A 25,223-nucleotide genomic window follows, 5' to 3' on the forward strand; every position below is an offset into this window, starting at 1 on the left:
TTGAAGACGCCGCGCGGGAAGAAGAGGGGCGTGGACTCCGAAAGCGCGCGAGAACTGAAGCCCCGCCTCACGTCCGGACGTTGCGTAAGGTCCTGGAAGGAGCCCAGCAGACGCCGACGTCACAGGAGCGCGACAAAAGGTCCTCAACCCTGACGATCCACTGCGGAGCCGCGGCCTACGGAAGAGGATCATCGCAAGGTAGGCCACGGTCCACTAGGGGGGAGGAAGATGTCGGATACGGAGGAGAGCTTCACTGCCTCAACCCCCGCCAGCGCCACCGCTGCTGCAGTCATGCCTTTCACCATGCCCTATATCCCGGGAGCGGCCTGGCTACCCCAGTACTCAGGGGAGTCACATACCCTGCATGACTTTAGAGAAAAGCTGGATAGCCTCTTCCAGGTGTATCCCCTCACAGAAGAGCAAAAAGTGAGCATCCTGGTGGCCCAATTAACCGGGGCAGCCCAAAGGGAGGTAAAGTCCTGGCCACCTGGGGGGAGGACTGTTGCAGGGATACTAACCCGGCTGAGGGACACCTTTGATACCCGCACCTCAGCCGAGATCAAGCTTAGATTCTACGGGTGCAAGCAGCGAGCACACGAGAGTATAAGGGACTATGCCCTGAACCTACAAGAGGCCCTGAGAGCCATTAAGCAGACCGACCCTGACAGCGTGGGAGACGAGGACAGGCTGTTGACTGAACAATTTATAGAGGGTTTATATTGCAATGCCCACCGAACCCAGTTGCGGGCAATGGCCTTACAGGACCCTCATCTGGGATTTGCACAGTTCAAGGACAGAGCCATCCGGATGCTCCGAGAACCGGCACCAGGTGGCGTTGTGACCCACAGACGCCCCACTACCACTTACCACCAGGAGGCGGCGCCCTTGTCGGCAGGGCCTGTGGGAGCTGATGCGCAGGCTTTGAACAATGACCCGGCTCCAGACCTGCACCATCAGGTCCAAGAGCTAGCTAAAAGCGTTGCCGCGCTAACCCGAACTGTGCAGTCTTTACAGGTTTCCACTCCAGGGAAGATCCAGCTGGCATCCGGACCGGAGGACATCCCGTGGCGTCGAACAAGGAGAACCCCACCGGCCAGAGGAAGACCCAGCGACCGATACAACGAGGACGGACAACCCATCTGCCGCCGCTGCAATCAACCCGGACATATGGCAGGGTACTGTCCTTTAAACTGGCACAACCTGGGGTAGAGGGCCAAACCCCAGGAAAAAGATCATCAGGCCCATCGAACTGGCGCGACAAATATGTGGGAGGACGTCCAGTCTTGCCTGTGGTACTGGATGGCATCCCTATGAGTGCCCTACTGGACACCGGGTCGCAGGTTACCACTATCCCGTACGTGCTCTTCAAGCAGTACTGGAATGACTCGGATATCACCCGCTACCCTGATGACGATTTGAGTATCATCGCCAGCAATGGTCAGCCCGTGCCACAGATTGGATTTAAAGAGGTGACCATTAAAATCGGTAGAGTTGAACTGGCAGCACAGGGACTGATCATTGTAGACATTGACAAGCACGAGAGTCACCCAAAGATAACTCTAGGAACTAATGTAATTGAAAATTGTCTTGCAGAGGTGATTTTCCTTTTACAGCAGGTTGCCAAGAACGCCAGCTCCGGCCAGCAGCGAGTGCTCCAGAAAGAGATCCGGGCACTGATGCGACGGCAACAGATAGAACTCTCCGGTGGTGAGATTGGTAGCGTAAGAATGTGTGACCCTTTCCCTATTGCCATGCCCCCAAAAAGTGAAATGATGATTTGGTGCCGGGCAGCTATTGGTCTGAGAGGTAGAGATTACCAGGCAAGGGTAGAACCAGTTTACTCAGACAGTAGGCCCACCATTTTGACAGCACGGCGGGTGGTCAATATACGCCATGGGAGGGTGCCCGCTCGCATAATAAATATCGGGAAGAGGGAAGTGTACCTGCCCCGGTATGCCACGCTAGCCAAATTGTATACCATCAATCAAAATTCCATACAGTCCGTAGAACCCTTGCCTCCATCTTCCCCGGAGGAAAGTAACGGCTCTAAGGAAACAATGGAGGACTGGTGTCAGCAACTACATTTGGGTACTGACTCCACTCCCTCACACCAGAGACAGGGAGTCTATCGGGTGGTTCAAGAGTACGAGAGAGTGTTTAGTAAACACCCGTTAGACTTCGGGCGAGTCAAGGGGGTAGAACACCACATCCCCACGGGAGACCATCTTCCCATAAAAGAGAGGTATCGACCCGTACCCCCTGCACACTACCAACACGCCAAGGGGATGCTTAGGGACATGAAGGAGGCTGGGGTGATCAGGGATAGCTGTAGCCCCTGGGCAGCTCCACTAGTCTTAGTCAAAAAGAAAGACAACACCATGAGGATGTGTGTAGATTACCGGAAAATCAACCGTATCACACACAAGGATGCGTACCCCTTACCAAGGATAGAGGAGTCTTTGGCTGCTTTAAGATCTGCTAACTTCTTCTCTACCTTGGATCTCACTAGCGGGTACTGGCAGGTTCCTGTAGCAGAGGCGGACCGGGAGAAGACCGCATTCACCACCCCGATGGGACTTAGCGAGTTTACCTGCATGCCGTTCGGACTCTGTAACGCACCAGGAACCTTTCAACGATTAATGGAGTGCTGTCTGGGCCACAGAAACTTCGAGACGGTCCTGTTGTACCTGGACGATGTCATCGTATATTCCAAGACTTATGAGGACCACCTGAAACACCTGGCGGAAGTGTTCGAAGCTCTGGCAAACTACGGCCTAAAGGTAAAACCCTCTAAGTGTCACCTCCTAAAACCAAAGGTGCAGTACCTGGGACACCTGGTGAGCGCTGACGGAGTGGCTCCCGACCCTGATAAGATCACCGCAATTAAGGAATGGCCAAGTCCCTCCAGTGTAAAGGAAGTGCGGCAGTTCCTCGGGTTGGTAGGCTATTACCGCAGATTCATCCCCGGTTTCACCAAAAAGGCAGCTCCTATGCAGGACCTCCTGATAGGCCAGTCCCGGAAGGCCAAGAACCAGAAGCCGCCCTTCAAATGGGAGAAGTTAGAAGAAGAGTCCTTCCGCCAGCTGAAGATGGCCCTCACGGGGGATGAAATCCTGGCGTACCCTGATTACAGCCAGCCCTTTATCCTCTACACCGACGCAAGTAACATCGGGCTAGGAGCCGTACTGTCCCAGATCCAGCAGGGGAAAGAACGAGTAATCGCTTACGCCAGTCGAAAACTGCGACCCACCGAAAGAAACCCTGAGAATTACAGCTCATTTAAGCTAGAGTTCCTGGCAGTGGTGTGGGCAGTCACCGAACGCTTTAAGCACTACCTCGCTTCTTCCCGGTTCACCGTGTACACGGATAACAACCCGTTGACACACCTGGACACGGCAAGACTCGGTGCCCTAGAGCAGAGATGGATGGCCCGTCTGTCCAACTACGAGTTCACAATCAAATACCGGGCAGGACGCTCCAATACCAACGCGGACGCCCTGTCCAGCATGCCAAACCTACCGGACGTAGGAGAAGATCCAGAGGGACTGGAAGAAGTCGAACTCCCCGCGTTCCACCGTCATGGGACAATCCAGTATTCCCATCGGGTAAGGAGTAAGCAAGCCGCTACCTATAACCACTTGCCTCACTACAACTGGGAGGAAACGCAAGACAGTGACCCTGCCGTCCGACTGGTGAAGGAGATGCTGACTCGGCCAGAGGCTCGCCTTGACCCAGACGCTCCGGAGGAAGCCAAACAACTGTGGGCTGAGAAGAGTCGACTGTTCCTTTACAAGGGGAAGTTGTGCCGCAGAATGGTTATCTCCCGGACGCATGAACTAATCTGGCAAGTAGTGGTGCCACGAAGAGACGCAGCCATGGTGATGGAGCCATACCACGACGGGGCTGGACACTTCGGATGGAAGAAGCTGGAGTTCCTGCTGCGCGGGCGGTTCCACTGGGTAGGCATGAGGGGAACCATCGAGAGGTGGTGCAGAGACTGTGGCCCGTGCAACCTAAGAAGGAAGGACCGTGCCAGCCAGAAGACCCCCCTTCAGTCCATCGTCACCAAGCAGCCGTTGGAACTGGTAGCCTTGGATCATGTAAAACTGACCCCAAGCAGAAGTGGCTACGTCTACGCGTTAACCATTGTGGATCATTACTCCCGGTTCTTGGTTGTCGTCCCCGTTAAGGACTTAACAGCTCAAACGGCAGCTAGAGCCTTCCAGCAGCACTTCTGCCATCCACACGGGTACCCGGACCAAGTGCTGACGGATCAGGGACCTGCCTTTGAAGCGGAGGTCTTCCAGGAATTCTGCAATCTGTATGGCTGCCAGAAGATAAGGACAACACCCTATCATCCGCAAACTAATGGACTTTGTGAGAAAATGAACCAGGTGGTAATGGATCTTCTGAAAACGTTGCCCCTGGAAGAACGCAGTCTGTGGCCTGAGAAGCTGCCCGACCTGGTGGACCTATGCAACTACATCCCTGTAGGTTCCACCAACTGTACCCCGGCTTACCTAATGAGGGCAAGGCCTGGTAAGCTACCTGTTGACCTGGAGATGGGAGTCCTGACACCCGAGGACACTTCACCGGAAGCAGACTGGGACACAGAGAGGCAGCAGCAGTACCGGAAAGTACAGGAGAGCGTGGAGCGAAGTCTCTGTCTCGCTAGGGAAAGACAAGAGAAAACTTACAACCAGTATGCTCCCGCTGTTCCCCTGGTACCCGGAGAGCAGGTCTTGAAGAGAAAGAGACGGCTCCACAAGTTGGACGACCAGTGGGAGAAGGACCCGTACACCGTACTGCCCTCAAGCCACGACAACCCGAAGGTTTGTACCATCAGTAAAGACGGAGGGGAAACCACAGCCATTGTATCCCGGGATCACCTGAAGAAGTGTCCCGAACAGCTACGGAACCCAGAAGGAGAGCAAGAAGACCCTCGACCCGTAGAGGAAAGGGAAGATATGGTTAGTACTGTGCTCGGAGACTTCCCTCGGTCCTGGACTCAAGTCAATGGTGCAGTTGTGGTACCCGTCCTCACGTTCCTCCAACCAGCATCCCAAGTGCCTACGGAGCAACAGGTAGAGCTGGAAGAGCAGCCGGTCCAGGAGGCAGCAGACTCCACACCAGCAGAACAGGAGGATCAACCCTCTGCTCATAGTGAGCCTGCCGTACCCCTAGTGAGCCAAAGAGCCCGAAGACAGCTGCCCAGTTTACCCTTGACAGCTCCTACACCCTGTAGTTCAGGGCCAGACAGTCAGCTCCGTAGGTCCACTAGGGCCACTAGAGGCCAGTTACCCGCACGTTGGAGGATTTGAAGTGTTTAAATTGTTTTATTTGTGGTCACCTGTCTGTTACTTGTAAATAATTATGTGTTTCTAGTTATTTTTAGGAGTCCTTGGTGGATTTACCGGGAATCCTTGTACAATTGGTTGGAGCGTAACCTAGGAATGGACTAAAGACTGTTAAGGACTCGGGGCAGGACAGACCCCTACCTGGTTACGTCTCCCTGTTTTGGTGAAATGGACACCTTGTTTTTCTTCAAAACTGCACCCGGTTGCGGACACGCCGTAACCATCTTTATGTGTTTTTCTTATTGTATTATAATTGTTTATACCTTGTTATGTTTTTCTAAAATATGTTTAGTCCCGGAGTACTAAATTTCACTAGGGGGGAATGTGACACCCCAGGGGTCTGGTTGCCACAGTAATAGAGATAATACGTCTGAGAGCAGGTGGGAGGTCTCTTGGTCAGGGATCCTATGCATGCCACACCTCCTGCCCAGTCCTGGGAGGGGAAGAACTTCCCCTATATAAACCTAGGGCTGAGGCAGGGTTAGTGAGTAGAGAAGAAGTAGAGACAGAGAAGAGAAGCAGATATAGGAAAAGAACATCAGGAGCTCTGTGGGAGCAGTGCTATAAGGAGTCAGGGGCTGGCAGCTGCAGAGCTCGCCCTGACTGAGAAGCTATCACAGGACCCGGAGTCCGAGGCTGTGGGGACTAATCTTTACCCAGCAGCAGAAACCGGCAGGGGATTTCAGGTCCTCTGGCCAAGAAACCCGAAGGCACGGTCACACGCGTGGGACCAGCACCGCCGTCGTGGAGCGGACGCCACTAGAAGGCCCCGAGTCACCGGCCATACGGGTGAGCACCACACGGTACACTCAGGGACGTGGGCTACTTATACCCGCCTCTAGCAAGGTAGCCAGAAGAGTACAGTCAGTTTGGGAGGCCTACAACTCCGCCTGGCCAGGGGAGATCCCATCTGCTCAAGGACTGACCAGGCCCCGATCGCTAGCCAGTACTCCGGGAGGGTCTATCTTTATCACCAGTAAAGACCCTGAACTACACCGCATCGTCTCTGAGTGATTCCTGCTACCCCCACCATCCACGTCGGCTGCCCTGAGGCCATACCCCTCCCGTTGGGGGTGATACTACCACGCTGCACAATCCTACCACCGGCCTCAGCGGTCTGCCCTGCAGCGGCAGCTCCTTCGCTGCATTCAACGGGTGGCGTAGTCGTCCAACATCTACCGCTAATACAACGCCACTTAGTCTGACTCCCTGGGCACGGACCGGGTCACCGCCACGAGACTACAACCCTCAACAGATCCGGCTCCGGGTAAGCTCCTGCATGCGCAACGCTGTGCGACACAGGCCCAGGGGTGCGTCAGTCAACGTTATCGGAGGATAGTCGCATGCGACGATCTGTTAGTACACCACCTGCGGCACTAAAGACGCGTTCCGATAATACACTAGCAGCAGGGCAAGCTAGCACCTCCAATGCATAGTGACTTAGCTCTGGCCATGTATCTAGCTTACAGACCCAAAACTTGAAGGGAGAAGAGCCGTCTGGGAGTACACTAAGAGGGCAAGACATGTAGTCTGTCACCATCTGACGGAAACGTTGCCTCCTGCTGACTGGAGCCGTCTGTGATGGTGTAGACATTTGTGGCGGCGGGGACACAAAACTTTGCCACATTTCGGCCATACTGGTCTTGCCTTGTGCTGAGGCGCTGCTTCTGCTCCCTCTTTGTGCAGAGCTTCCTCCACTGCCTCGACGCACTGAGCTGCTTTGTAAAGCACTAGCAGCACTGCTCTCGGTTGGAATGGAGAACATGATGGAATGCACCAGTGCGTCTTGGTACTCCCGCATTTTACGCTCCCGGTTCAACGGTGTTATGAGGCTTTGTAAGTTGTCCCGGTAGCGAGGATCTAGGAGGGTGGACACCCAATAATCAGACGTGTTGAGAATGTGGGCGATGCGGCGGTCGTTTCTCAGGCACTGCAGCATGAAATCAACCATATGCTGCAGATTGCCAACTGGCCAAGAAACGCTGTCCCCTGCTTGAGGCGTGATCTCTGCCTGCTCTGCATCACCCCACCCTCGCTCTAGATACTGACTACTAGAGCATTGTGTACCTCCCTCCTCTGGACAGATGTCTTCCTCATCCATTGACTCCTCCTCATCCTCCTCACAAAGTGTCCCCTGCCTAGGCCTTTGTGAGGAACCACGTTGCGCAGACTGTAGAGAAGCAGATGGCATTTGTGACTCCTCATCCTCCACCTCTTCCAAAACCTCGTCCCTTAGTGCTTGCAGTGTTTTTTCAAACAGGCAGATAAGGGGGATAGTCATGCTGACTAGTGCATCATCTGCACTCGCCATCCGCGTGGAATAATCGAAGGCACGCAAAACGTGGCAAATGTCCTTCATAGAGGCCCACTCAGTGGTGGTGAAGTGTGAACGGCGCGCACTGCGACTTGTTTGCGCCTGCTGCAGCTGGTACTCCATTACTGCTGCCTGCTGCTCACACAACCTCTCCAACATATGTAACGTTGAATTCCACCTGGTGGGTAGGTCACATATGATGCGATGTTCCGGAAGACGTAATCGGCGCTGCAGAGCTGCAATGCGTGATCTTGCATTGCTGGAACGCCGCAAGTGAGCGCACTCTATGCGGACCTTGTGAAGCAGTGCATCAAGATCCGGATAGTCCCTCAAAAAACTCTGCACGACCAAGTTGAGCACATGTGCCAGACATGGGATGTGAGTGAGGTTGCCTAGGCCCAGAGCTGCCACCAGATTTCGGCCATTGTCACACACTACCATGCCTGGCTGGAGATTCGCTGGCACAAACCACACGTCGCTCTGCTGCTTGATGGCATTCCAGAGCTCCTGCGCTGTGTGGCTTCGATTCCCCAAAGAAATTAATTTTAATACGGCCTGTTGACGTTTGGCCACGGCTGTGCTCATATTGGTCACCATAACAGGTAACCGTTCACGGGTCGATGTGGAGGTAGACCGTGACGGCTCCTGCAGCACTGATTCAGAGGAACTGGAGTATGAGGAGGAGTCAATGTGTACAGACTGGATTCCTGCAATCCTTGGAGTTGGAAGAACACGTACAGCGCCACTCTCAAGATCTGTACCCGGCTCCACAACATTTACCCAATGGGCAGTGAGGGAAAGGTATCGTCCCTGTCCATGCTTACTGGTCCATGCATCGGTGGTCAGGTGGACCTTGCTACTGACGGCGTTTTGTAGCGCATGTTTAATTTTTCCCTCCACATGATGTTGCAGGGCAGGGACGGCTTGCCTGCTGAAATAAAATCGGCTGGGCACGTTGTATTGTGGGACTGCCAATGCCATAAAGTTACGGAATGTGTCAGTCTCCACCAGCCTGAATGATAGCATTTCAAGGGCCAGTAGTTTAGCAATGCCAGCATTCAGAGCCTGTGCTCGGGGGTGGTTTTCCGAGTATGGGCGCCTTTTCTCCCATGCCTGTGCTAACGATGGCTGTAGACTGGCCTGGGAGTGTGAGGATGACTGGGAAAGTGGTGCTGTGGGTGGAATTACACTGTGTCTCTGTACAACAGTGCCAGAGATTCTTCCATGGCGATCCTGTGAGTAAGCCGAACCAGCTGTGTGTGAGCTGGAGGAACAGGCTACAACACGAGCTGAAGAGGTGGTAGGTGGCGCTGTAGGTTGGCCTAGGTCTTCAGTGTGTTTTTGTAACTCCACCACGTGCTTGGTCCGCACATGTTTCCACATATTTGTGGTATTGAGGTTGCTGACACTTTTCCCTCTTTTCACCTTCTGATTACACAGCTTGCATTTGACAAAGCAAATGTCATCTGCAACTGTGTCAAAAAAGGACCAGGCACTGCAAGTCTTGGGAGCGCCCGCTTTGGATTTTGGAAGAGCCATGCTCCTAATGGGTGCCGAAGTGGAGGCTACAGGCAACCAAGTCTGCCCCCTCCCTCTCCCTCCTTTTTGGGCTGTTCGGGGAATCTCTTCCTCAGAGCTGCTCCCACCACCTTCCTGTCCCTCACGCCATGATGGGTCAAGGACCTCATCATCTACACCACCCTCTTCAAACAACTGCTTCTCCTGGGTAGTCTCGACAGCACAGTACGCACCAGAAAGTGGCACCTGAGTCTCATCATCAGATGCGTACTGAGGTGTGCTGCTGACCATAGGCACTGGCCCACCCGCCTCTTCAGATTCAGAGAGACAAAACGGTTGCGCATCACTGCATACTACCTCTTCTTCAAATTCTCGAATTCTGCTTGGCTGGCCCCCTCTTTCCAAGCCAAGAGATTCAGAGAACAGAAGTAGAGATGGCTCCTGTCCAGGGCTCTCTGACTGCCTGGGCAATTTGGCAGGTGGTGAAGAGACAGGTGGGTGCTCTTCAGTGCTCAGGACCTGAGAGGATCTGGAACTAATTGAAGTCGATGCGTTAGCTGCCATCCATCCGACAACGGCTTCAATTTGGTCCTCCCGCAGCAGTGGGGTACGGCTAGCTCCTACAAAGCTGCGCATAAAGGACTGTTCCCTGGTAAAACTGGGGGATGCTGAGTCACTGATGCCCGCAGCAGGCACAGAATCCCCACGTCCTCTCCCTGCAGGCACAGAATCCTCACGTCCTCTCCCTGCAGAAACTCCACGCCCACGACCACATGCCTTACTCCCTGCCTTCTTCATCTTGGTAGACTGATAAGGATAGGCAGAAAAGTACTAAGGGCTTAGTGTGCTTATTCCTGAACAGCTGCTAACAGGTATAAGAAACACTAATTTTATAAAGTGTGGACTAGACTTTAATATGAGCTAATGTGGCCTACACAACTGTAAAGTGGAGTGTTTGGTGAACTTTATTTAGGTTTTTTTTGTCACAAAAAGACACTGGATGTGCCTAAAGATGTAATAACGATAGCATCACAAACTTTTTGTAGCTATTACAATGTAGGAAGGTAACCTACAATGCAATAGATGAGGCTGCAAAAAATAGGCTAATACTAATCTGGCTGGGGCTGCAGGGCCCAATGCTGCAGAAAGGCTCCTCTAACTACTCCTATATAGTGTGTTTGGAACCAATTTAGCTGAATACGGATGGAACCACCACACTAATAGGAGAAATCAGGAAAAATTATGAATTGGCAAAAAAGGACAATGTATGAGGCAGTGACACACACTGAGTGCACTACAACCAGACGTGGTTGAAGCACACACTACAGGGTGAGCTGCACTCACACACCAGACCTTGCAGACAGCAGTGAACAGTACAGATGCAAAGCACTGTGCACTAGCGCTGCAAGACCAAAAAAATGTCTCTATCTACTCCTATATAGTGTGTTTGGAACCAATTTAGCTGAATACGTATGGAACCACCACACTAATAGGAGATATCAGGAAAAATTATGAATTGGCAAAAAAGGACAATGTATGAGGCAGTGACACACACTGAGTGCACTACAACCAGACGTGGTTGAAGCACACACTACAGGGTGAGCTGCACTCACACACCAGACCTTGCAGACAGTGGTGAACAGTACAGATGCAGAGCACTGTGCACTAGCACTGCAAGACCAAAAAAATTTCTCTATCTACTCCTATATAGTGTGTTTGGAACAAATTTATCTGAATACGGATGGAACCACCACACTAATAGGAGATATCAGGAAAAATTATGAATTGGCAAAAAAGGACAATGTATGAGGCAGTGACACACACTGAGTGCAGTATAACCAGACGTGGCAGAAGCACACACTACAGGGTGAGCTGCACTCACACACAGAGACCTTGCAGAAAGCGGTGAACAGCACAGAGAACTGTGCACTAGCACTGCAAGGCACAGTGATTTATAAAGTAGCTTGGGTAAAGCAGAATAGACCAAATAGGTAGCTAAAACTGTCCCTCAGAACAACAGCATCCTATGCCTAACTGAATTCACAGCAGAGTGAGCTCAAAATGGCGGCGGCGGCTTTTATAGTGCATCATGACATCATTTCAGCAGCCAATCACAGCCATGCCATTAGTTAAGATGCCTACATGCCTAACAGGATGTGCCCACACTTCTTAGGATCCTCATTGGCTGAATAAAATGAAAATGGCTCATTGCATTATGGGAACTTCCGATTCCGGTATACGATATTGCAAAAGTATCGGAATTAAGTATCGGAATTCCGATACCGCGAATATCGGCCGATACCCGATATTTCAGTATCGGAATGCTCAACACTACTGCTGTGTACATCCTGTGTAAAATTAAGAATTAGATAAAATAAATGGCGTGGGCTTCCACCGATTATTCATAACCAGCAGAGGGAAAGCCACCCACTAGTGAAATAGGCCATTAGCCAATAATGTTCCCTGGCTATTGATAACAGTTCACAGCTGTTTGATTAGTTTTACTGTCTAGATTACAGGGGGGCCACAGAAAAAAATTGAGCGGGGTCCCCCTATAAATTCTAACCAGCAAAGGCGAAACATACAGCTGTGAGCTGATATTAATAGCCAGGCTATTACAGGCGACATTGGCTTCAGTGGATTAGGCGTTAAGGAGAGTATAAGTTTGCTTTTTAATATTTGTTTTTTTTACAGGGGATATTGGCTTTAATGGATTAGGCATAAGGTGAGCATAACTGTGTTTTTTAATTTTTAATAAATTTGTAAAACAGGAAGTTGGGTTTATTTCAAATAAAGGATTGTATTCTTGCTGTGTGTTTATTTCAAAACTTACTATGGGGTTAGTAATGAGGACATCTTATAGACGCCTTTCCATTACTAACCCTTGGGCTTGATATCAGCTGCCAATACAAAGCTGATGATCTGTTTTTTGATATTTGTATATGACGCGCCCCTGGGCCTACTTGGTGTAGCGTTGCGCACGCAGGGACTACCCGGAGCCGGGCCTGTTGGGGGTAGTAGTCTCGTGGCGGTGACCCGGTCCGTGCCCAGGGAGTCAAACTGTGTGGCTGAGTATTAGCAGTAGATGTTGGACGACTACGCCACCCGTTGAATGCAGCTATGGAGCTGCAGCTGCAGGGCAGACCGCTGAGGCCGGTGGAAGGATTGTGCAGCGTGGATGGTATAACCCCCAACGGGAGGGGTATGGCCTCAGGGCAGCCGACGTGGATGATGGGGGTAGCAGGAACCACTCAGAGACGATGCGGTGTAGTTCAGGGTCTTTACTGGTGACAAAAATAGACCCTCCCGGAGTACTGGCTAGCGGTCGGGGCCTGGTCAGTCCTTGAACAGATGGGATCTCCCCTGGCCAGGCGGAGTTGTAGGCCTCCCCAACTAGTTGTACTCTACTGGCGACCTTACTAGAGGCGGGTAAAAGTAGCCCACGTCCCTGAGTGTACCGTGTGGTGCTCACCCGTATGGCCGGTGACTCGGGGCCTTCTAGTGGCTTCCGCTCCACGACGGCGGTGCTGGTCCCATGCGTGTCACCGTGCCTTCGGGTTTCTTGGCCAGAGGACCTGAAATCCCCTGCCGGTCGGTTTCTGCTGCTGGGTAAGGATTAGTCCCCACAGCCTTGGACTCCGGGTCCGGTGGTAACTCTTCAATCAGGGCGAGCTCTACAGCTGCCAGCCCCTGATTCCTTTTAGCACGACTTCCCCAGAGCTCCTGATCTCTCTTTCCTATAGCTGCTTCTCCTCTTCTCTCTCTACTCTCTCTCTCCAACCCTGCCTCAGCCCCCAGTTTTATATAGGGGAAGTTCTTCCCCTCCCAGGACTGGGCAGGAGGTGTGGCATGCATAGGATTCCTGACCAAGAGACCTCCCACCTGCTCTCAGACATAATATTGCTATTACTGTAGAAACCAGACCCCTGGGGTGCCACATTCCCCCCTAGTGAAATTTAGTACTCCGGGACTAAACATACTTTTGTAAACATAACAAGGTATAAACAATAACGTTCTGGTAGAGACAACACATAAGGTGGTCACGGCGTGTCCGCAACCGGGTGTAACTTTTGAGGAAAACAAAGGTGTCCATTTCACCAAAACAGGGAGACGTAACCAGGTAGGGGTCTGTCCTGCCCCGAGTCCTTATCAGTCTTTTAGTCCTTCCTGGGTTACGCTCCAACTATATGCACAAAGGATTCCCGGTAAATCCACCAAAGACTCCTACAAATAACTAGAAACACATAATTATACACAAGCAACAATAAACAGGTAAACATTAATAAAATAGCTTGAACATTTAGATCCTCCACCGTATGGGCAACTGGCCTCTAGTGACCCTAGTGGACCTACGGAGCTGGCTGACTGGTCCTGAGCTACAGGTTATAGGAGCTGTCAAGGGTAAACTGGGCAGCCGTCTACGGACTCTTTGGCTCACTAGGGGTATGGCAGGCTCACTATAAGCAGAGGGTTGATTCTCCTGGTCTGCTTGTGTGGGATCTTCTGCCTCCTGGACCGGCTGTTCTTCCAGCTCTACCTGTGTCTCCGTAGGCACTTGGGATGCTGGTTGGAGGAACGTGAGGACGGGTACCACAACAGCACCATTGACTTGAGTCCAAGACCGAGGGAAGTCTCCGAGCACAGTACTAACCATATCTTCCCTTTCCTCTACGGGTCGAGGGTCTTCTTGTTCCTCTTTAGGGTTCCGCAGCTGTTCGGGACACTTCTTCAGGTGATCCCGGGATACAATGGCTGTGGTTTCCCCTCCGTCTTTACTGATTGTACAGATCTTTGGGTTGTCGTGGCTTGAGGGCAGTACGGTGTACGGGTCCTTCTCCCACTGGTCGTCCAACTTGTGGAGCCGTCTTTTCCTCTTCAAGACCTGCTCTCCGGGCACCAGGGGAACAGCGGGAGCATACTGGTTGTAAGTTTTCTCTTGTCTTTCCCTAGCTTGACAGAGACTTCGCTCCACGCTCTCCTGTACTTTCCGGTACTGCTGCTGCCTCTCTGTGTCCCAGTCTGCTTCTGGTGAAGTGTCCTCGGGTGTCAGGACTCCCATCTCCAGATCAACAGGAAGCTTACCAGGTCTTGCCCTCATTAGGTAAGCCGGGGTACAGTTGGTGGAACCTACAGGGATGTGGTTGTATAGGTCCACCAGGTCGGGCAGCTTTTCAGGCCACAGACTACGTTCTTCCAGGGGCAATGTTTTCAGAAGATCTATCACCACCTGGTTCATTTTCTCACAAAGTCCATTAGTTTGCGGGTGAAAGGGTGTTGTTCTTATCTTCCGGCAGCCATACACGGTGCAGAACTCCTGGAAGACTTCCGCTTCAAAGGCAGGCCCCTGGTCCGTCAGCACCTGCTCCGGGTATCCGTGCGGACGGCAGAAGTGCTGCTGGAAGGCTATAGCTGCTGTTTGAGCCGTTAAGTCCTTGACGGGGACGACAACCAAGAACCGGGAGTAGTGATCCACGATGGTTAACGCGTAGACGTAGCCACTTCTGCTTGGGGTCAGTTTTACATGATCCAAGGCTACCAGTTCCAACGGCTGTCTGGTGATGATGGACTGCAGGGGAGTCTTCTGGCTGGCACGGTCCCTCCTTCTTAGGTTGCATGGGCCACAGTCTCTGCACCACCTCTCGATGGTTCCTCTCATGCCTACCCAATGGAACCGCCCGCGCAGCAGGAACTCCAGCTTCTTCCATCCGAAGTGCCCAGCTCCATCGTGGTATGCCTCCATCACCATAGCTGCGTCTCTTCTTGGCACCACTACTTGCCAGATTAGTTCATGCGTCCGGGAGTTAACCATTCTGCGGCACAACTTCCCCTTGTAAAGGAACAGTCGACTCTTCTCAGCCCACAGTTGCTTGGCTTCCTCCGGAGCGTCTGGGTCAAGGCGTGCATCTGGCCGAGTCAGCATCTCCTTTACCAGTCGGACGGCAGGGTCACTGTCTTGCGTCTCCGCCCAGTTGTAATGAGGTAATGGGTTGAACGTAGCGGATTGCTTACTCCTTACACGGTGGGAATACTGGATAGTCCCATGACGGTGGAACGCGGGGAGTTCAACTTCTTCCAGTTCCTCTGAATCTTCCCCTACGTCCGGTAGGTTCGGCATCCTGGACAGGGCGTCCGCGTTGGTATTGGAGCGTCCTGCCCGGTATTTGATTGTAAACTCATAGTTGGACAAGCGGGCCATCCATCTCTGCTCTAGGGCACCGAGTCTTGCAGTGTCCAGGTGTGTCAACGGGTTGTTATCCGTGTACACGGTGAACCGGGAAGCAGCGAGGTAGTGCTTAAAGCGTTCGGTGACTGCCCACACCACTACCAGGAACTCTAGCTTAAATGAGCTGTAATTCTCAGGGTTTCTTTCGGTGGGTCGCAGTTTTCGGCTGGCGTAAGCAATTACCCGTTCCTTCCCCTGCTGGATCTGGGACAGTACGGCTCCTAGCCCGATGTTACTGGCGTCGGTGTAGAGGATAAAGGGCTGGCTATAATCAGGGTACGCCAGGATTTCATCCCCCGTGAGGGCCATCTTCAGCTGGCGGAAGGACTCTTCTTCCAGCTTCTCCCATCTGAAGGGCGGCTTCTGGTTCTTGGCCTTCCTGGACTGGCCTATCAGGAGGTCCTGCATAGGAGCTGCCTTTTTGGTGAAACCGGGAATGAACCTTCGGTAGTAGCCTACCAACCCGAGGAACTGCCTCACTTCCTTTACGCTGGAGGGGCTTGGCCATTCCTTAATTGCGGTGATCTTATCAGGGTCGGGAGCCACTCCGTCAGCACTCACCACGTGTCCCAGGTACTGCACCTTTGGCTTCAGGAGGTGACACTTGGAGGGTTTCACCTTTAGGCCGTAACTTGCCAGAGCTTCGAACACTTCCACCAGGTGTTTCAGGTGGTCCTCGTAGGTCTTGGAATAGACGATGACATCGTTCAGGTATAACAGGACCGTCTCAAAGTTTCGGTGTCCCAGACAGCATTCCATCAATCGCTGGAAGGTTCCTGGTGCGTTGCAGAGTCCGAACGGCATGCAGGTAAACTCGCTAAGTCCCATCGGGGTGGTGAATGCGGTCTTCTCCCGGTCCGCCTCTGCTACAGGAACCTGCCAGTACCCGCTAGTGAGATCCAAAGTGGAGAAGAAGTTAGCAGATTTTAAAGCAGCCAAAGACTCCTCTATCCTTGGTAAGGGGTACGCATCTTTGTGTGTGATACGGTTGATTTTCCGGTAATCTACACACATTCTCATGGTGTTGTCCTTCTTTTTAACCAAGACTAGTGGAGCTGCCCATGGGCTACAGCTATCCCTGATTACTCCAGCCTCCTTCATGTCTCTAAGCATCCCCTTGGCGTGTTGGTAGTGTGCAGGGGGTACGGGTCGGTATCTCTCCTTTATGGGAGGATGGTCTCCCGTGGGGATGTGGTGTTCTACCCCCTTTACTCGCCCGAAGTCTAACGGGTGTTTACTAAACACTCTCTCGTACTCTTGAACCACCCGATAGACTCCCTGTTTCTGGTGTGAGGGAGTGGAGTCAGTTCCCAAATGTAGTTGCTGACACCAGTCCTCCATTGGTTTCTTAGAGCCGTTACCTTCCTCTGGGTGACATTGAAGGAAAGGGTTCCACGGACTGTACAGAATTTTGGTCGATGGTATACAATTTGGCTAGCGTGGCATACCGGGGCAGGTATACTTCCCCCTTCCCGATATTTATTATGCCAACGGGCACCCTCCCATGGCGTACATCAACCACCCCCCGTGCCGTCAAAATGGTGGGCCTACTGTCTGAGTAGACTGGTTCTACCATTGCCTGGTAATCTCTACCTCTCAGACCAATAGCTGCCCGGCACCAAATCATCATTTCACTTTTCGGGGGCATGGCAATAGGGAAAGGGTCACACATTCTCACGCTTCCTATCTCACCACCGGAGAGTTCCACCTGTTGCCGTCGCATCAGTGCCCGGATCTCTTTTTGGAGCACTCGCTGCTGGCCGGAGCTGGCGTTCTTGGCAACCTGCTGTAAAATGAAAATCACCTCTGCAAGAAAATTTTCAATCACATTAGTTCCTAGAGTTATCTTTGGGTGACTCTCGCGCTTGTCAATGTCTACAATGATCAGTCCCTGTGCTGCCAGTTCGACTCTACCGATTTTAATGGTCATTTCTTTAAATCCGATCTGTGGCACGGGCTGACCATTACTGGCGATGATACTCAAGTCGTCGTCTGGATAGCGGGTGATATCCGAGTCATTCCAGTACTGCTTGAAGAGCACGTACGGGATGGTGGTGACCTGTGACCCGGTGTCCATTAGGGCACTCATAGGGATGCCATCCAGTACCACAGGCAAGACTGGACGTCCTCCCACATATTTGTCACGCCAGTTCGATGGGCCTGGTGATCTTTTTCCTGGGGGTTGGCCCTCTACCCCAGGTTGTGCCAGTTTAAAGGACAGTACCTTGCCATATGTCCGGGTTGATTGCAGCGGCGGCAGATGGGTTGTCCGTCCTCGTTGTATCGGTCGCTGGGTCTTCCTCTGGCCGGTGGGGTCCTCCTTGGTCGACGCCACGGGATGTCCTCCAGTCCGGATGCCAGCTGGATCTTCCCTGGAGCAGAAACCTGTAAAGACTGCACAGTTCGGGTTAGCGCAGCAACGCTTTTAGCTAGCTCTTGGACCTGATGGTGCAGGTCTGGAGCCGAGTCATTGCTCAAAGCCTGTGCATCAGCTCCCACAGGCCCTGCCAACAAGGGCGCCGCCTCCTGGTGGTAAGTGGTAGTAGGGCGCCTGTGGGTCACAACGCCACCCGGTGCCGGTTCTCGGAGCACCCGGATGGCTCTGTCCTTGAACTGTGCAAAGTCCAGATGAGGATCCTGTAAGGCCATTGCCCGCAACTGGGTTCGGTGGGCATTGCAATATAGTCCCTCTATAAATTGTTCAGTCAACAGCCTGTCCTCGTTTCCCACGCCGTCAGGGTCGGTCTGCTTAATGGCTCTCAGGGCCTCTTGTAGGTTTAGTGCATAGTCCCTTATACTCTCATGTGCTCGCTGCTTGCACCCATAAAATCTAAGCTTAATCTCGGCTGAGGTGCGGGTATCAAAGGTGTCCCTCAGCCGGGTTAGTATCCCTGCGACAGTCCTCCTCCCAGGTGGCCAGGACTTTACCTCCCTTTGGGCTGCCCCGGTTAGTTGGGCCACCAGGATGCTCACTTTTTGCTCTTCTGTGAGGGGGTACACCTGGAAGAGGCTATCCAGCTTTTCTCTAAAGTCATTCAGGGTATGTGACTCCCCTGAGTACTGGGGTAGCCAGGCTGCCCCCGGGATACAGGGCATGGTGAAAGGCATGACCGCAGCAGCGGTGGCGCTGGCGGTGGCTGCGGCAGTGAAGCTCTCCTCCGTATCCGACATCCTCCTCCCCCTAGTGGACCGTGGCCTACCTTGCGATGATCCTCTTCCGTAGGCCGCGGCTCCGCAGTGGATCGTCAGGGTCGAGGACCTTCCGTCGCGCTCCTGTGACGTCGGCGTCTGCTGGGCTCCTTCCAGGACCTTACGCAACGTCCGGACGTGAGGCAGGGCTTCAATTCTCGCGCGCTTTCGGAGTCCACGCCCCTCTTCTTCCCGCACGGCGTCTTCAAGATGGCGTCCAACGGCGGGAAAACTCCACGGATAGCGGGAAGAAGGCAGAAGATGGCGCCGGATGGCGGGAAAACTTTGCGGATGGCGGGAAGAAGGTAGAAGATGGCGCCGGATGGCGGGAAACCTCCATGGATGGCGGGAATCTTCACCACTGGTAAGTTTGAACAGTCTTTTTCAGGCACGCAGTACCCGGTGGTTGCGGGCATGAAATCCTGCCGACTACGCCAAAAGTTGACGCGCCCCTGGGCCTACTTGGTGTAGCGTTGCGCACGCGGGGACTACCCGGAGCCGGGCCTGTTGGGGGTAGTAGTCTCGTGGCGGTGACCCGGTCCGTGCCCAGGGAGTCAAACTGTGTGGCTGAGTATTAGCAGTAGATGTTGGACGACTACGCCACCCGTTGAATGCAGCTATGGAGCTGCCGCTGCAGGGCAGACCGCTGAGGCCGGTGGAAGGATTGTGCAGCGTGGATGGTATAACCCCCAACGGGAGGGGTATGGCCTCAGGGCAGCCGACGTGGATGATGGGGGTAGCAGGAACCACTCAGAGACGATGCGGTGTAGTTCAGGGTCTTTACTGGTGACAAAAATAGACCCTCCCGGAGTACTGGCTAGCGGTCGGGGCCTGGTCAGTCCTTGAACAGATGGGATCTCCCCTAGCCAGGCGGAGTTGTAGGCCTCCCCAACTAGTTGTACTCTACTGGCTACCTTGCTAGAGGCGGGTAAAAGTAGCCCACGTCCCTGAGTGTACCGTGTGGTGCTCACCCGTATGGCCGGTGACTCGGGGCCTTCTAGTGGCTTCCACTCCACGACGGCGGTGCTGGTCCCACGCGTGTGACCGTGTCTTCGGGTTTCTTGGCCAGAGGACCTGAAATCCCCTGCCGGTCGGTTTCTGCTGCTGGGTAAGGATTAGTCCCCACAGCCTCGGACTCCGGGTCCGGTGGTAACTCTTCAATCAGGGCGAGCTCTACAGCTGCCAGCCCCTGATTCCTTTTAGCACGACTTCCCCAGAGCTCCTGATCTCTCTTTCCTATAGCTGCTTCTCCTCTTCTCTCTCTACTCTCTCTCTCCAACCCTGCCTCAGCCCCCAGTTTTATATAGGGGAAGTTCTTCCCCTCCCAGGACTGGGCAGGAGGTGTGGCATGCATAGGATTCCTGACCAAGAGACCTCCCACCTGCTCTCAGACATAATATTGCTATTACTGTGGAAACCAGACCCCTGGGGTGCCACATATACATAGGCTTTCTGGCTGAGCACTCCACCCCTAAGCCTCAGGCTATTTTAATTACAGCAGGATCTTACCTTCCCATACACATGCAGACTTTAGTCTCTAAAAAAGGATTCACATTAGGTAGGTTCTTGGTAACAAGAAACGCCTTACCATGGCTACCGGATACACATGAATTGGCCAATTTAAGCGCTAAGATTTCTTAGATATTTCTATTTTCTAGAGCAGTAATGCAATTCAATTTTCATACTACATGCTCTCATACTTACCGTTGCAGAGTGCTACTTTATTTTTACTTATATATGGAGATGGCTACTCTTAGTAAGCACCTGTACACACCTGTTTTCTGTTTTGGAAGTGACGGTCATGTTCGCATACTTAGCGTTGCAGAGTGCTACTTTATTTGTTAGTCATTCTGGAAACTAGGCCCCTCAGGGAATTTGGATAGACATGTAGTGAGCACCTTGAACCTCCAGGTGCTTCATAGAAGTTAATAATGTTGAGCCATGAAAATAAAAAAATCACATTTTTTAATTTTTCCCACACAAATGTGTTTTAGTCCCATATTTTACATTTTCACAAGGGTAACAGGAGAAATTGCACCATGCAATTTGTTGTACAATTTCTCCTGAGTACGCTAATACCCAACATGTTGAGGAAAAGTACTATTTGGGCGCACGGCAGGAATTGGAAGGGAAGGAGCGCCACTTGACTTTTTGAATACAAAATTTGCTGGAATAATTAGTGGACGCCATGTCGCGTTTTGGAGAGCCCCTGATATACCTAAACAGTGGAAACCCCCCACAAATGACACCATTTCGGAAACTAGACCCCTCAGGGAACTTATCTAGATGTGCAGTGAGCACCTTGAAACACCAGGTGCTTCACAGAAGTTATAACATTGAGCAGTGAAAATAAAAAAAAATCACATTTTTCCAATAAGAATGTTTTTTAGCCCCAAAATTTTGCATTTTCACAAGGATAACAAGAGAAAATAGACCCCAAAATGTGTTGTGCAATCTCTCCTGAGTACGCAGATACCCCATATGTGGTCGAGATCTACTTTTGAGGCATAGTGCAAAGCTCAGAAAGGAAGAGGCACCATATTGGAGTTCAGATTTTGCTGGACTCGTTTAAGGGTGTCATGTCACATTGGTAGAGCCCCTGAGGTGCCAGATCAGACAAATCCCCCTTAAGTGACCCCATTTTACAAACTACACCTCTCAATGAATCTCAACTAGGGGATCGTATTGACACTATGAGTATGGCACAGCATTTTGTACCATTGAGCAGTGAAGAAAAAATTATTACATTTTTAATGCAGAAATACCCCATATGTGGCTGTGCAGTACAGCTTAACCATATGGTGATACTCGAGAGGGACAGAGTGCTTTTGCCTCCTGGAGCGCAGATTTTCCTAGAATAGTTTGCAGACTCCATGTACAGAGCTCCTACATACTAGAAGAGCAGAAACCCCCTCAAGTGACCTCATTTTGGAAATTATACCTGTTTGTGAAATTACGTACAGGTGTAGTGACGATTTTGACTCCATGGGTGTTTTCCTGAAAAAAGCGATGTAGTGGATGTTTCAAAGTGAAGATTGCAAACTGCCGTTGTAGTGACCAAAAAGTTGTAGTGACTAGTACGTTGTAGTGACCAGTACATTGTGCCCAGTTTGTGATTTAGGAGACATGCACCCATAAATTAGGCGGGCTCTCATCGCTACAAGAATGCCAAACATGCGGACACTAACTGTGGTTTAGGCACACTGTGGAGCTCAGAAGGGAGGGAGACATTTGGATTTGGAAGGCCAGAATTCGGTGGATTACTTATGGAGGGCAGGGAGCCATTTCATTTTTCCAGAGCCTTTGTGCTACCAGTAACTTGGAAGACCCCTATATTTCCATTAACAGATGACGAACTTAAGTGGGGACTTGCTTTTTTTGTGAATGGAGTTGAAGCTTTTATTGGGAACATTTTACATAACATTTGGGATCACATTTATTCTGCGCTCTACTCTGAGCACTTATATCAGGATTTCCAACTAAATCTCCAAGTGACGTGATTCAGATGAAACACCCAAGGGATCCACTCACTATAATGAGGCAGCAGAGTTACTCTGGACTCCGTCTGGCCTCTGTTCAGTGTCGTCCTTCTTTTCAGAAGTGCACAAAACTGGCTGATGGCACTTTTATGCACGCCTAATAAGAAGACGGACACCGCCGGATCATAGGCATTCACAGTGCCTCCATTTGCCTCATTATAGGGAATCTTCTGCCAGGGTTTCCATCTGAATCACGTATTTCAGAGAATTACATGGAAAAAAGCGTGAAGCGCAGGATAAATTTAAGCTGAGCTTTACTGGTATCTTTGGGAGGCAGAAAGAACATATCAACAGAAGATGAAGAAATGGTTTTATTTAATTTTTACGCCATTCCTCATGCGGTATAAGTGATTAGGCAACTTTATTCTTCGGGGTGGATGCAATTACAGCGATACCAGATTCATAGTGGGTTTTTATCATTGACAGCTGTCACACACTAAAAGATGCTTTTTATTGTAAAAACAAGTATTTGCAACGCCATATTTTGAGAGCTATAATTTTTCCATACTTCTGCCGACAGAGTCATGTGACAGCTTGTTTTTTGTGGGACGAGTTGATGTTTTTATTGGTACCATTTTCGGGCAAATTACATCTTTTAATCACTTTCTATTCTGTTTTTTGGAGGCAGAATAAACAAAAACCAGCAATTCAGGAATTGTTTTTTGGGGATTTTTTCATGCCGTTCCGCATCTGGTAAAATTGATAAGGCAGCTTCATTCTTTGAGTCAGTACGATTACAGCGATACCACATTAATATATATTTTTTTATGTTTTCGTGGTTTTACATAATAAAAACTATTTTATAGAAAAAATAATTATTTTTGCATCGCTTTATTCTGAGAGCTGTAACTTTTTTATTTTTCCACTGATGGAGCTGTATGGTGGCTTCTTTTTTGAGGGACAAGATGACATTTTCAGTGATACCATTTTCATTTACATTAGTCTTTTTGATAGTATACTTTTTTTTCGGCGGTATGATGATAAAGCATACTTTTTTGCATAGTTTAAGTCAGATTTATTTCTACCTACAACTCACAATGGGAAAACATCTGTCATATTCTGGATAAACATTTGAGCATCCTTAAGACGGACTCCACATTGGCCGTGACCTTACCTGATAGACCGTTAGTTACAGCAAAACAGAATAAAAACATAAAAGATTTATTGGTTAGGATCTTTTATGTGGCAAAACCCATTACATTATTAAGCATGAAGGGGCCAAGTTAGGGATGTTTTCCCTGTGGGGATTGCATTGCGTGCAAAAATATAATAAGGGCATTTACTTTTGACTGATGGTAGAAAAAAGTTTCGGATTACTAACTACAAGTGCTTCTCACTAAATTAGAATATCATCAAAAAGTTAATTTATTTCAGTTCTTCAATACAAAAATTTAAACTCATATATTATATAGAGTCATTACAAACAGAGTGATCCATTTCAAGTGTTTATTTCTGTCAATGTTGATGACTATGACTTACAGCCAATGAAAATACAAAAGTCATTATCTCAGTAAATTAGAATGCTTTATAACAACAGCTTGAAAAATGGTTTTAAATCCGAAATGTTGGCCTACTGAAATGTATGTTCAGTAAATGCACTCAATACTTGGCCGGGCTCCTTTTGCATGAATTACTGCATCAATGCAGCGTGTCATGGAGGCGATAAGCCTGTGGCACTGCTGAGGTGTTATGAAAGCCCAGGTTGCTTTGATAGCAGCCTTCAGCTCGTCTGCATTGTTGGGTCTGGTGTCTCTCATCTTCCTCTTGACAATAAGGTCAGGCGAGTTTTCTGGCAAAACAAGCACTGTGAATCTGTTGTTTTTAAACCAGGTATTGGTACTTTTGGCAGTGTGGACAGGTGCCAAGTCCTGCTGGAGAATGAAATTTCCATCTCCAAAAGCTTGTCAGCAGAGGAAAGCATGAAGTGCTCTAAAATTTTCTGGTAGATGGCTGCACTGACTTTGTTCTTGATAAAACACAGTGGACGTACACCAGCAGATAACATGGCTCCCCAAACCATCACTGATTGTGGAAACTTCACACTAGACCTCAAGCAGCTTGGATTGTGTGCCTCTCCACTCTTCCTCCTGACTCTTTTGTATTGAAGAACTGAAATAAATTAACTTTTTGATGATATTCTAATTTAGTGAGAAGCACTTGTATATTTCATGTAGTTCAACATATGTCATATATTATACAACTTGTTTGTGTAATTTGGTATACGTAGGTCTCACCTACGTATCAAGTCAAGAGAACATGTGAGGTACATCTTGGCAACGAGTGAAGCTGATGATCCTTCAATGCTCAAATCAATTCCGAAGCACTTTAGATCCTTTCATGGCTGTGACCCCTCCACCTTTAAGGTACAAGGTATTGACAAGCTGCGCTGTGGCATCAGAGGGGGTAATTATGAATGCATCCTAGCCCAATTGGAATGCCTTTGGATTGTGACCCTTGACTCTATGGCACCAAATGGGTTAAATAAAAAACTCAGTTTTGTTCCCTTTACTTCAGATTCCCTTGTTTATCTGTTTTTTAGGTCTTTTTATTAATTTTAGTGTTGTTTGTTCTTTATATAGATTTTACTTCCAGTAAAAGATGATCCTCAAGCTATTATTATTGCCTGTCAAGATCTCCATGCAATTTAGGATGTATGACCATTGGACCCTTTCACACTCTCTTTAAGTTAATTAACTAAAATACATTTACATGTGTACTGTAAAATGACTGCTGGACAGGTCATTGGGGTGAGATATGTATCATCGAGGTTGGTGGCTCCGGTGATGTAAGCCCGGGAAAGCATGATCAAGCATGTATAGTGCTGAGAGGGTTAATAGGGCATATCAGGGCAGGGTTTTACGAGCAGTCATGGAGATGGATTGGAGTGGCTGCTCCATTATCCCCACCCCAGGGGCATGGTTTAGTAAATAAAATGGAGACCAAGTGTCTCATTCAGTGTCTGAGGCTGGAGGTGTGGAGACCTCTAGTGTGTTTTGCTAAAAGACACTGACCTGAGCAGGCGAACCCGCGATACAGTATGGACTATTTATCTTCTGTTTTCACTCTGTGCTGGAAAAGGCTGT

The sequence above is a fragment of the Phyllobates terribilis genome, unplaced genomic scaffold, assembly GCF_046119375.1.
Source record: "Phyllobates terribilis strain yellow unplaced genomic scaffold, ASM4611937v1 Scaffold_5__5_contigs__length_657084704, whole genome shotgun sequence".
Taxonomy (NCBI): domain Eukaryota; kingdom Metazoa; phylum Chordata; class Amphibia; order Anura; family Dendrobatidae; genus Phyllobates; species Phyllobates terribilis.